The following is a 14799-nucleotide window of genomic DNA, read 5'->3' as shown; positions in this document are numbered from 1 at the left end:
TTAATACTTTAAATCACAATTATTTTTTTTTTATTTCTATAGATAAAAATGTGAGTGGATGATTGAGTAAACGATATCCGATTAACATGATTTTTTTACAGGCATGGTCTACTTGATATACTCTAAAATATGAACGGTTTGAATTATCGAAATGGGCCCATTTTGTTACACAACAGTTGCTACTGCTCTACGCAGCAGCATCCCCAATTCCCCCTAACATTACTCATGATTTAACAATTGGGGATGCATTTGAGAAGAGAAATAAGAAAATTTGTAACAGAGAATCTTGTGCCTATTAGGTGATATCAGCTTAATGAGTAGACAAAATGTAGTTGCAACATTTCATACATCTGAAGAATGGTTTAAGTAATTTATTTGTGAAAAAAAAAAAAGAAAAAATTAGGTGCTCTTAGAGAAATGTTCCAAACTAATTATCAATCTCGTGATATCTTCTAAAACATCAACTACAAAAATAACATATCTCACAGTCTAAACTAAGAACTATTTAATTGAGCACCGCATAAATTTTCTAAAAAAACACTTAAAAAATTTCTCATGTTTGTGGCTTAAAACCAATTATTCTTTGCTCATTTGGTCTGTCATCATGACACTAATGAAGTTATCACCAAGAACTATTTAGCACTAAAAGTTTTGACATGTATTGCATATAACATACATGGGATAAAATATTTTACCAGAATCCTTCTTTCTTTTTTTTTTCTTTTTCTGTGACGTTTTACGTGTTGTAGTAGGTTTCATTATTTTTTATTTAATATAGTACATCTTAATAAAATATTTTACAATAACTGTGTCACTTCTTACATGAGCTTAATTTTAGCTTTTCCACTAAATTCTTACATTGTTACTAGCGATCACTCGACACAAACCAACCCTTCAAAATGTTGAACAAGTCATGCCTTTGAGCATTGGCATGGAAGTGCTGACGTAGAATGACCTTGGTGTATATATAGAATGCCGCGCATGCAATTGTTGGCCCAACTCAGAAGACCCACTGCCCATTCCAAAGTTGGCCTCCTCTCACCATAGCCGGCCCAAAACACCTTGCTGGGTTCATCATAGCTCTGGCATATCCCTTCGTGATGGTGACCATTGTCGAGATAAACACCAAAAGACCGATCACTAATCCAACGATCAAGAAAACAACATGGCCCAATGCCTTTGCTTGGCGATCGTCGAAAGCAACCCATATTGAAGCAAAAAGGAACACAAAAGTGCATATGATCTCGAGCCGAAGTGCCTGGCCCATTGCAAGGCCTGTCACAATGGGCCTATTTGGCCCAGGTGCAATGACTAAGAGGGTACAACCCCCAAGTGAGAAGGTTTGCTCAATGGTGCTACTGACCACGGCTTTGAGTGCTAGTGCCCCTAGAGCACCTCCAAGGGATGGGCCACAATATAGACCACGGCACGCGAAAAGGATATAAGGCCGCCGAGGGCGGCAGAGAAGGAGATGATGGGGTTGATGTGGCCTCCAGAAATAGGAAAGGTGGCAAGAATTAGTATTGTGATAGTAAGGCCAACAAAGATTGATATTATTAGGTTTGGTGTGATGGTTTTGGTTTCACAAGTAGAGATGACTATGGTGTCGATCATGAAGACAAGGATCGTCGTGCCAAGGAGCTCTCCTAATGATGCTCGCCAGACCTAATAATTAGTTATGGTGTTAGTACAAATTGAGTTTTTCTTTAGGAATACAAAAACTAAATATAGAACAGATGACTAGTTTTTCATTATGAATTTAGTTTCTTTGTTTTTTATTTGTGTGCTCAATTTCTGTGTTCCTAACACTAGTGGACACATGTAACCTAAATTGCACGTAAAAACTAACATTAGAGGAAAAGATGTCCTTTAATTGCAGCCTTTCAACCAATGTAGCCGAAGCTTGCTTCTTCCCTTCCTCGATGTTCTAGTTTTGCTCTGTCCTGCAAAAAGTGGACAAATCTTCAAGTAACTAATGACTATCTAACACCAAAGAGAGGTGGGATGGGGCCATATCTTAGCTCCAAATTATTTAGACTACAAAATAAGAAGAAAAATATACCATCGAGAATGTTTGAATTCAATGGATAATTTCCTTTGCTAGACAGAATAAGAAAGCTTTTGAATTATTTCAATTACGTGGGATGATCTTTTGAATTAGTTAAGAGAAGAAATATCCAATTTATAGTCGACACTCTCTATGGTTTTATTTGCTACTTCAATAAATTTGCTTAATTATATTGCATAGGCTCCTGATTCGACTTTGATTGTATAGTGTGAGGAAACAATGAAATTAATTAAGAAACTTACTCTGCTTTTAAAAAGAGAGGTTGAATTTTATCTTTACCTAGGCTTTCTTCATCTTCCTCAACTCTCAAATTTACAGCCATCTTTTGTTAGTTTGCAAGAACACTTGTTGTTTTAGCTTTTGTTATTTCTATTACATTTTGCCTAGAACTGAAGAGAAATAGTAACGCTATATAGCAAAAAATTTGTTTAGAACGATGTGACTTTATATGATCCTCTCAATAACAATTATACTCATACACAAAAGTTTTGTTTGTATTTATTTTGTTCATTAAGTAATGTCATACAAAAAGAAAGATTAATTATAATTTTTGTGTGACTGAATTAGAATATTTTACTTTAGAATAAAACCTATCGCGTTGATTGTTAATTATAAAAGCATCATCTTCACATCACTCTGACGTGTTTTTTTTTTTGCATAATTTAGTTTTTTAAGATTGAACCTTTTTTTTATTTACTTTTATAATCACTAGTTTTTAGATACATTTTTTTAACTTTTGCCAAACAAAAGTTTAGAATTTGATCTAAGTCATCCATGATGTTGAAGGGTAAGTCGTGCATAATGGTGAAGTATAATGATGACACAAGTCATTATCATGATCCACGAGCAGTTACAAAGTGGGTTACATGATTTTTTATTTGGACAACATTGGCAACCATGAAATGAAGAGAACAATTGGGTACAAAAAATCTACTCTAAGCACATATATGTTCTCATTAAGATTTTATTTCATTTTTTCCAAAAAATCAACCACAAGTTACTTCTGGTGATTTATGAGCCATTGAGTGGTAAACAGAAGTCATTATATCTTTGCACTTTGCTAGAAAGCCCTTCGTTTCGATGGTAATGGAACAAATCATTTCTTTCTACACTAAAATCACGCATTTCGTTTTATAAAAATCTCTTCTCAGTACATGATTTGATTTGAATAGCCTCCTCTGCTTATCTCATGTAATGGTTCACGTCAAGCCGAGTTAGAATTTACCTATGAAAATAGTGCTTAAGCTAAGCCTGATGGGCTTTTCTTATAAAGGTCAGGTCAGGCTAGGTCATCGGAGAACTAAATGCCTTATGTTCAAGCTCTGTCCAATGGATTTGACCTAGCATGGGCTAACGGGCCGGCTTATTAGTCAAGTTTAAAAATTTATCCGTTTGGTAAGGCTCTCAAATTATAGTTCTATCTATTAATTTGATTGTGTTTTTGTTTTGAGTTTTTAAATCATAATTTTACACTCATTTCTCAAAACTCAATCCAAAACATAATCATTACTTTCCAAAACTCATAACCAAACACATAATTCAAAACTCTTTTCCAAACTCAATTCAAATCAATATCTTAATTTTTAAATTTTTTTAAATATTTAAATATTTTTAAAATATTTTAATTTTGTTAAGATTTTAAATATTTTAATATTTAAATATGTTACAATTTTTTTAATTTTTTAATTTTTTGAATATTTTTAAATTCAAAATATTACTATTTTAATTTTTTAAATTTTAAAATATTTTATAAAAATAAATTCAAACTCTATTTTATAAAAATATTTTTAAATATTTTAATTTTTTTGTTATGTATTTGGTTACGATTTGAGTGTAGAGTTGTGAAAGTAGTATGGAGTTTCGAGTTATTTTGGTTATGAGTTTTAAAAATAATTTCTTAATTGCGTTTTGTTTTATGTGTTTGGTTACGATTTGAGTGTGGAGTTGTTTTTAAATTTAAAATATTAACATTTTAAATTATTTAAATTTTTTGAATATTTAAATTATTTAAATTTTTACGATTTAAATTTTTTGAATATTTATTTTAATTTTTTACTTATTAAATTTTTTAGCTAATTTAAATTATTTAAATATTTATAATTTAAATTTTTTGAATATTTATTTTGAAAAAAAATTATTTCCTTTGTAGTATTTTCAATAAAAAAATTGATTAATGTTATTTTCTGTTGATAATAAATTTTTTTAATTGAATTTTAAAAAGAGTTTGGTTATGAGTGTTGATTAGAATTTTCAACAGTGTGAAAGTAGTGTGTTTTGTTATGAGTTATAACAATTTGAATTAAGTTTTGAAAACTCTTTTCAAAACTCATAACCAAACAAATTTTCTTATTTCACATGTCAAATCAAACTTTTAAAACTCAATTCCACACTCAATGCAAAACTTAATTCAACACTCTATTAAAAATCATAACCAGACAAATTTTCTACACTCAAATCATAATTCTACAACTCACAAACTCAAAATACAACTCATACTCTCAAATCATATTTACATAACTCTACCAAACGCAACCTAAGTTTCTTTTGGGAATATAGAATTTTAGTTTAAAAGTAAAAAATTCACTATGCTTCGTTTGGCATGAGCTATTTTAGTTAAATTAGTCAATAAAGACAAAATATATTAATTTAGTCAATAAGACAAAATATCACATCAAAGCTATAATCATTTCATTTTTCTCTTACAACCATTAAATGAACTATATAAAATAAAGTAAAATCAAAATCAAAATTTATCCCAAACACGACTTTTTCAACCAGGCTAAAATAGTCATAAAGTCAGGCTAAATTAGCTCATTCCAAACGAGGATTACAAAAGTCAACAAATTAACAAACTATACAATAATAAAAAAAAAATCAAAGATTTTATTTTCTCTCTATTTTTACATAGTTTTTTCGTAAAAAACCAAAAAATATCCCACACGTACTAATTTTTTGATCTCATATTTTAATCAAAAAGTTACTAAAATAGTCTGTTCCCAAATAAAACGTGAGATTTGTGCTTGTTTTTAGGATTATTATGTTATGATGTGCACCTTTAGGGGTACATAAGATATGCACTTACCATAAAATGAATAACTTTATCACAAAATTTTGTAACATTAATTTAAAAATACGTAATTTTCCACAAAATTGGTGTAACAAAAATATCATAACCAAACTATAAACTTTTACAACATTAATCACAAAATTTTTAACATAAATTACATCGACTTATAACGAGATTATGTATTTTATAATTGATATTATAAAATTTTATGATAAAATTATAAATTTTTGTAGTAGAGTACATAGAAAGGGATGTATGCCATATGATTTCTCTTGATGACGACACGATGAAAATCAAATTTGTTGCAAAAATTCAACCATCTGCGATGGTTACTTTTGGGGACACCAAAAAAAAATAAAAAATAATAAAGTAACTTCCAAATTTATTAATTTATTTAAATCACATCAATTCTTTACGTTTTATATCCAAAACAATCCGAAATCATCCCTCCTCCCTCTCTCTCTCTTTCCCAAATTTTTGAACCTAACCTTGTACATTTTTTTTTGACTTCTTTCTAACATTGTACACTTGTCTCCCGCTTCTCTCTCTCTCTCTTCCCCAAAATTTTGAACCTAACCTTGTACACTTTTGTTGACTTCTAGCATTACACACTTGTCTCCCACACTTTCAGCACTTGATCGTTACTTTGTTCCACCACCAAATATGTCCCTAACCCCTGACCAGATCGTTGATTTGTTCCAATGAGTCCTCCATCTTGCAATCCGTAATTTCTGGTCAGACTCTCCTGTTTGGGTTGGATTGAGACTAGGAAATTCGATTGGACATCAAGGTTGGAAACCTAGATTTTGGAAGGAAAAAAAAAAAAATTATATTATTAAACAATGTAAACTACCTAATTGTGTTTCCTCTTGTAGTCGCATAATTCAATACGTCTCGTTTAAATTAAGCACAAACAAACTTCTCCAGTCTAAGAAGACGGCTCCAACTATATGGTTCAACAAACAAATGTAAGTTTGAATAATAGAACCAGCAACTTCCATCCCGGGACCCCATTTTCAAAGGGTAGTGGCGGATCCAGAAATTGTAAAAAATATGGTCTAAGGTGAAATTATAAGATTTTTTTTTTTACACCCAAGTAAAATTCATATAGATTTTGGACGTTTAAAATGCAAAGGGTAAATTATGCAAATAGTCTCTATACTTTACACGATATGTCAATTTGGTCCCTATATTTTCAATTTGCTCGATTTTGCCCCTTAATTTAACAAATTGTGTCATTTTAGTCCAATAAATAACGGTTGTTAAATTAATTTAACAGAAAGTCAAATAATGTGTTAATTTGGTCCATGTACTTTACACGATGTGTCAATTTGGTCCTTGTAGTTTCAATTTTTTCGATTTTGACAGGGACTAAATTGACACATTGTAGAAAATACAGGAACCAAATTGACGCATTGTTTGACTTTCGGTTAAATTAACTTAACAATCGTTATTTATTGGACTAAAATAACACAATCTATTAAATTAAGGGATAAAATCAAGCAAATTGAAACTACAGGAACCAAATTGACTCATCAAGTAAAGTACAGGGACTATTTGCATAATTTTCCCAAATGCAAATTTCTTTTATAAATACTCAAAATTATATAGGCAAATAAGATTTTTGAGAATTTAGAATTACTGATAATCTAATTACCAGAGTATGTCCTTGCCCTCTATTCATGACAGAACAATGGTGAGAATTGAGAAGTGAGTAAAAGGTTTGGAGGCCCAAGCACTGCTTATGTGGTTAACTCATATATCTATATCTAGCATTATTTATTGCAAATTCCTAAGCCTTCCCCAATTAGCATGCAGTAAGAGTCAATGGCAACGACATTTTTAAAAGGATGATCACTTTGTCAAACAGATGGAAAAGGAAAAGGGAAGCAACCGTAAAAACAAAAAAATGAAAGAAGAAAAACGAAAGTAAAATCCAAGGTCAGTCAGATATTGAGTGAAATGATGATTAAATTTTATAATTCAATGGAAAGTACAAAACTCAAGTATGAAAGCTTACTAAAAGTATGAAAACTTACTAAAAGACTGACTTTCATTCACTAGGCCAGTGTGAAACTAAGAAAGAGAGATGTGCTTGAACTATAGGAAATCATTATTCAAAGGATCTGATGTGTGAATCATGATAGAATTTCTTCCCCATTTCCTTCATTTTTTTTATTAGCAAAAGAAAGAAGCTATATTGATAAATATACGAGTACATCATATCAATACAGTCGAAGCGGATGGGTGCATACAAACAGCATCATAGCAGAAACACAACGATCCCTACTAGTTTGTCACCTAGATGCCCGCCCAATCATGTGCTAACACACCATCAAGAGTTGTTGAGAATCCAACCACCCCAAAACCCCAAAACTGTCACCCTTGTTCCTACAAACATTTCCTCACTTGCTGGATATTGGAGACAACATCATTGATAGAAAAAGAGCAACCAGCAGCATATGATTTCAACCAGAAAGCTACTTTCAATTTAATGAGATCACATAACTCCACCAAGTTTGGTTGTAAACCTGAAAAAATGCATTCATTTCTGCATTTCCATACTGACCAAATCATAGAAGCAGGGATAACTCTTTAAACCATTTTTTTTTTTATCGGCAAAAAAACTTTATTGATGCAAGAGACAAGTACAAAGTACAAAACAAATTACATTAATAAAGAAAAGGGAAGTGCAAAAGCATCACAATGAGCTAAGACATCCCAACTAGGTTGGCACCAAAAAGCTCATCCTATCATTTGCTAGCACCCCCAGAGTTGGTGAGAAACCAACGAGAAAACAAACCAACCACCAAAACAACAACAGCACAGCTGAGTAGCCAAATCAAACACACCCACAGGAGAGCACACCAGAGTCCATCACAGACCTCATAAGCCAGATCTTACACAAGCTCAAACTCCAGTTCTTATGCAAAACAAATTAGCTCAACCAGATAATCTCTCAACCCAGAAAAACACTCAACCACCAGACCTGAGACAAAACTTTACCTGCTGAGAAATCAACCATAGCAGCCGCCCTGATCAATCATAGCAGAATCAACCATAGCAGCAGCCCTGTTCACACACAAAACAAAACACAACCAAGGAACATAACAGACATAACTGAATTATAAACCTGACCTTCCTTCTTTCTAAACTTCTAGCTCAACCACCACTGTGACAAACTCTCAATAGAACCTAGTACTATCCATGGCAGCCCCCACCAATGAATTATACACACTACAACAAAGTGCACCTTTGGCGACTAATTTTGGTGTCTAAAAGATTTTGTCACCAAAAGTACAATTTTTGGCGACTAAAAACTAATTTTGTCGGCATTGGTTCAAGATCTCACTACTAAAATATTTTAGTCAATAAATATTTATTATTGGCAACTAAATTCAAATTTAGTCGGCAAAAATTCAACTTTTAGCGACTAAACAAGATATTAGTCACCGTTAATATAGATTTTAGGCTAGAAAAAATAAATTTAATAGGGATTTTATTGTTGTTTCCCGACTAAAATATAAATTAGTCGCGAAAGAGGCCGTTTGGAGACTAGGATTTTCGTCGCTGTTGAGTGATATTTGGCTACAAAAGCAGTTGGTCGGCATAATTCATTCCTTTCCCGACCAAAAATCAAATTAGTCGCTAAATGTTGAAATTTCAACGCGCGCCAATTCTTTTATTGTTGCTTGCGCATTGATCTCTGTTAGGCAACACAACTTCACAACAATGTATGACACTCACACCTCACCAAACCTCACAGAAATCACCCCCTCACCGTAGCGTACCGTACGAGCGACATTGCGATGGCCACCGCCACCGTCGCAAATCACCACCGTCACAGCCGCACATCATAGGTTCTCTCTCTCTCTCTCTCTCTCTCCTTCTTGGTCTGTCTGTGCGTCCGTCTCTCACTCTTTTTCACAGTCTCTCTATCTGTCTCTATTTGTTTGTCTGTCTGTCTGTCTGTCTGTCTGTCTCTCTCTCCCCTCCTTTCTCTGTTTCCCCCTTTTCTGACGCTATAGGGTTCATTCAAATATGTGGCTGTAATTGATTACAAATTTTGGAGAAGATGTTTAATATGTGTGTGTCTCTGCATATATAATGCTTTGTACACGTATTACAAGCTTCTCTCTCTCTCTGCTCGACCTCTCTCACTCACAGTCTTTTTCTCTCTCTCTCTCTCTCTCCTCCTTTTCTGACATTGTTGTTTTATGGTTTTTTTCAAAATTTAATGTATGTGGCTGTAATTTATTAAAAATTACAAAGATGATGTTTAATATGTGAACAAATCATATGAATTTTTATGATTCTGTCATCTGAAGCTAAAGATTTATCTTCATAAATTCAATAAAGTTACTATCATGTCATTTTCAATAAAATTTTTGCATTAAATTTGTTGAATTCTGATTGTTCTTTCACAGAGGAATTTTTAAATGCAATTGATGCTGTCAAATCATCATAGCCAAAAAAAAAAAAAAAAGATGATCTCAAAGAGAGTCACTTAGTTGTATTGTGGTGGTCCAATGAAGAATGATATGTATTCCCATGAGGGGAATGTTTGATGTAGATAACGTTTTTTAGTTTCTTTTATATTTTTACATTTGGTTGTCCGGAGTTCTTTTACCCTTGATGGTATTGGTTTCTTTCTTGAGATGTAGTTCTTTCCATTGCACAAGTTCTTCTAACTTCAATAAATTCTTTTCTTTGCCACTCTGAAAAAAAAGAAAGAAAGAAGAACATGCAGAAGTGAAATTTTTGAACCTTGTTTACTTGAAATTTTTTCACCTTATATTGTATTTAAAGTTTGTTTGGTTATTGACTTGACCAATTTGAAACTTTTTCACCTTAATTTTGTGTGCAAAGTTTGCTTGTTTAGAGTATTAATAAGTTTTCTTCATTTTGGATAATGCTAATTTCCTTTTGTACACCACCAGTATTACAGTCCCAAACTTTCATTTTTCTAATTGATTTCCAGAGTTTCCTGATGCAACAACTCTTGTGTTTCCTCTTTTTTCGCTTTCCTTTCTTCTCGTCCTTTATTTTTTTCTCCCTTTTTTCATTTCTTTTTCTTCTACTACGTAGCAAAGCAACTTGAAAAACCTAGAAATCCCTTAGATGTTGATTTGTGACTATGTATCAATTTTAAACAGTAAATAACAATCCCAATCAAACAATCAAGACAAATCGACACAACGATTTTACGTGGGAAAACCACAATTGGAGCCCATCCAATTGTGATAAAAAAATCACGGGCAAAAGCCACAAAACAATCCACTAAAAAGACATAAAGGAATTACACAAGTATACTCTCAATTACCTAGCAAATCCACACTCGAATTGAACCAACCCCTATGTGCCTCTTCCAGCCCCGTCTTTACCTCGGAATTGTCTTGCCCAACGTTGAATCCATAATGTCGATGTCGAATCACGACAATGAGCCACTCCAGAATCCACCAAAGCTTCAGGCTCGAATTTTGTAGAATCTACCGAAGAACAACTCTCTCTTTTATATAGAATAAACAAACAATCCTTTAATGTATACTTCTTAAACCATGAGTTGAATACTCAAATCAAACATCAAAGAAAACTAGCAAAATAGCCCCAGATATACATCCTAATATCCAAGAAGAAGATCTGGAAGTGTAACCCTAAAATCTGATTGAATCACATATTTATAGCAATCTGTTCCGCAATCTCCGCTTGAGCGCCAGAATGGCCGCTCAAGCGGACCGACGTTCGAGCGTAGGAATTTCCGTTCGAGTGAGAAAAAACATCTCCCAGTATTTTTGTAGGCGATCAAACTTTTGGAACCAAGGATTCTCCGCTCGAGCGGGGGAATGTTCACTCGAGCGGACAAGCAACTTCGAATGCATTTTTGCATTTTGCTTCGGGGGCGCTGCCCCTCAACCCTGCCGTGGCGTTGCCCCAGACCCGCCAAGGGGCGCTGCCCTCTAGACCCCCGCAAGTTTACCAGGCAGCTCGATCCTCATCATAGTCAGGGAAGTGGCAATCATGAAAGAATTAGCACCACAAACTACTCTGCAAGGCACAATTTGGGTTGGATTCGCATCTAAGTACTCATAACCTCACTGAAATAAAAGAGCGAATAAAAGTACAACTGAAAGGAGTTTTGTCAAACAGGATTGCCAGGAATAAAAACCTAACACAACTCCATGTTATTGCTACTACTGCTGCTGCAACAGTCCTTTCCTCTTCTCCACCACCGCAGTGGCCAACCAACTCCCTATGCCCCTTCATCCTATCACCATGCACCGAGAATGAAAGAAAAAAAATACTCCTCTGCAGTATTACATTAGGAATTCAAATATGTTAATACCATTGTATACTTTTCACTACTTTAATACTTGTTCAAATTAGAAATAAGAGATAGTATCACATTCCTTTACCATTAATGATCAACATTGTTCTTCCTAGTGTTTTCTCTCAAATATTTATATTATTTTACTAAAATGCATTGCTTTTACTATATTTGTTTCAGTTCCCTTGAATTGTGGTGAGTACATGTATTTTCCAAAACTATTTTTTATCTGGCATATTTTCTGACCACCATGTCTTTTCTCACACCATAAACCACTACCTTTTTATCAGGATCTTTTGATTTATGTCATGTTGATAAGATTAGACTAAAAAATAGCTCTTCAGATTAAACTGGTTTAGGAAAGTATAGTACACTAGTTTATAAAAAATTCATGATTAAAAGGGAAAGTATAGTACACTAGTTTTTCATCATATTGGGATCTTAACATAATCAAATATATAAAAGGTGGTGAATTTAGCAATTCCATTTTCTTCGGAAAATGCAATGGATTTTTCTATAATTATATATTTTCTTTTTCTTATTGTGTGTGTGTGTATATAATGCTCTGTCTACATATGCATATGAATCAATCAGCAGAATTATTGCCACTGAACAGCAGTTGGATCATTTAATTTACACTACATAAGGTACCGAGTTTGTATCCTGAAATTTTTTATGAAGTGGGTATATTTTGTTTTAATATTATTTATTATCTCTTTATGCTCTTTATGAGTTAGGTGATGGCAAATAACTATTAACTTATGTGATGCTGCCCCCACTGTGATCATTAGATATAAAATGCTTGTTGTTGCTTTGCTGCATAAAATTGTATAGTATGATTGGTGTTTACCCAGTTGCTAAAATATGAATGCGGTTCGATCTTACAATAATTACAAACTTTTTAACGTTTCCTAGAATTATGACATTAGTGGATTTTGCAAACATCAGAACTATACAACCAAAAGATTTGATGTAGCTCAGTTTCCATGGATACTATTCAAATTGTAGAAATTCCTAGCCTTGAATTGTAGATTTTCTTCTCAATGTCATGTTCCCAATTTTGCCTTGCGTTAATTTGATTGCTACATAGCAGGTTATTTTTTTTATTTATTTTGTATTAAGGGCTACTCTTAATCTTCTTCCTTGTGTAATTTTATTATGCATTCTAAATTCCTTCTTTCATTGTTCATTTTTTTAAAACTAACTATTAGTTTTTATTTTATTTTTTGTGTTCTTTTATCATGAAGACAATGTTGCATCTATTGTGGGCAACTTAATTGCATCTACTGTTGGTTTTAATTCTATAGACTTTTGTTTTTCTTTACTTGCATTTTTAGGGGTGGTTTTAAGTAATTGTAGTATTTAGTCAAAAATAAAGCAGAGAATAATCGTGTCAACCATTCTCAGTCTTGGGTTTTCTTTGATAAACTTGCAACAGATTCGTAGTCCATCACCTCCACAACCAAACTTCATATTACACTCTTAACAATCACACTCTTGTTTTTGCTTAGTTGACTACTACAAAAATTGGAATGATAAAGCATCAGGAATGCTATTTCGTTAGTTTCTTTTCCATATTTGGCTTTGGTGATATAGAATGGACTTTGACATATGAGTGTAATTTGGAGCACAATTTATTGACTATGGGTTTCGGTTAAAATATTTTAATACTTTATTTGGCACCTTTTTTTGGTGAAGAAATAAAAATCTCACAACTTCATAGGTTAGTTGATAAAAGAAGGATTCAAACATCCTACATTTCCTTTAGCTTTTTTCAGGTTTTGAAATGTTTCTTTTTGATTTTTTCTATTTCCCTCCTCAGTAGCCCCCCCCCCATTATTAGTGGTAGCAACCTTCTCTATCATCTCACTTGCAGACAAGCTCCCTCTATTATTTTTTGAGAATAATTTATAACATTCTTTTCGCATGGCAACTCTTCATTAGAAGTGAATTTGTTATTGCCAAAATCGCCCATTTCACAAGATTTGAGGATTTCAAAGACAATGCGAAACATAAGAGGTGGAGGATCTCGACCCCCTAACTTAGTTTATATCAATTACAGAAACTTGTACATTATCTCTCCATTTTTTTTCCTTCACCATTTCCCACTTTGTCGGATTTTGTCTCTTCGCCTCTCTATGAAGTGGCGGAGGACCTTGTGCCATTTCTTTGTTTATACTTGTTAAAGAAACTTGCATACCAGCTTTTCTCTTTTTCTTCTTCACCATTTTCTACTTTGTTTATTTGTTGTCCATATTCCTACGTTAATCTTTGCTTGATTTGTAGGGTTCAAAAGATGGACAAGAGTTAGATGATGATAAAAGATAGGTTGAAAAGTAAAGAGTATCAACAAGGTGTCAAGTCATTTATTGAGTTTGCTACGCAAAATTTAGGCCCACATGATGACGTTCATTGTGCGTGTGTCGATTGCTTGAATGTCACAAAACATAGTGAACAAGTTGTGTGGTTGCACTTGATTCGAAGAAGAATCGCGTGTTCTTATAGAACTTGGGTGCACCAAATCAGCCGAGTATGTCAAATGATGATGGTCAAAGAGATGGAGTTGCAAATTTTGGCAGTGACGATAATTTGGGCGAGTTGTCTATTATGTTGGAAGAGATTTACATGAGTGGCCTCATGGATAATTAGATCGACGAAGAACCTAATAGCTCGGAGAGAAAGGATTTATTGAAGTTCATTAGGTTGTTGATAATGCTCGACGCAAAGTTTACCCGGAGTGTGAAAAGTTCTTCGTGTTACCCTTCGTTATTAAGATGCTTCACGTTAAGGTGTACAATAAACGGAGCAACAAATCTTTCGATATGGTTATGCAAGTTTTCAAAGACATTATACCAAAGTGTGATGAAACTATTCCATGGACCCTTTATGAAGCGAAAAAGTTCTTGCGTGCATTGGGTTTGGGATACGAGGCCATTCATGCATGCAAGAATAATTGTATTTTATTTTGGAAGGACAACGCAAAACTGGAGAATTGCCCTATATGTAAGGAGTCTAGATACAAGTTGAACAATGAGAGTGGTAAAAAGATTCCTCACAATATATAGAGGTACTTTCCTTTGATACCGAGGTTGAAGAGATTATACGTGTTGAAAAAAACTGCTGCATATATGAGATAGCACAAAAACAAGCGTGTGGATGATGAAATATTAAGGCATCTAACCGATGGTTAGGCATTGAAGGACTTGATATGCAGCATCCTACGTTTTCTGTGGAACCCCAGAATGTAAGGTTAGGGCTTGCCACAGATGGTTTCAATCCATTTGGAAATATGAGCACATCATACAGCATGTGGCCTGTAATCTTAATGCCTTATAATCT

At 33.4% G+C, this 14799-nt stretch overlaps 1 pseudogene; it reads right to left on the bottom strand.

The window, feature by feature from the left end:
* Positions 1 to 816: 816 nt before the first annotated feature.
* On the bottom strand, positions 817 to 13688 carry LOC114256605 (aquaporin TIP2-1-like; annotated as a pseudogene).
* Between the last annotated feature and the right edge of the window lie 1111 nt (positions 13689 to 14799).

This window comes from Camellia sinensis, chromosome 3, assembly GCF_055761805.1.
Source record: "Camellia sinensis isolate YWXY chromosome 3, ASM5576180v1, whole genome shotgun sequence".
NCBI classification, from domain to species: Eukaryota; Viridiplantae; Streptophyta; class Magnoliopsida; order Ericales; family Theaceae; genus Camellia; species Camellia sinensis.
This window is presented reverse-complemented; position numbering and strand designations above follow the sequence as displayed.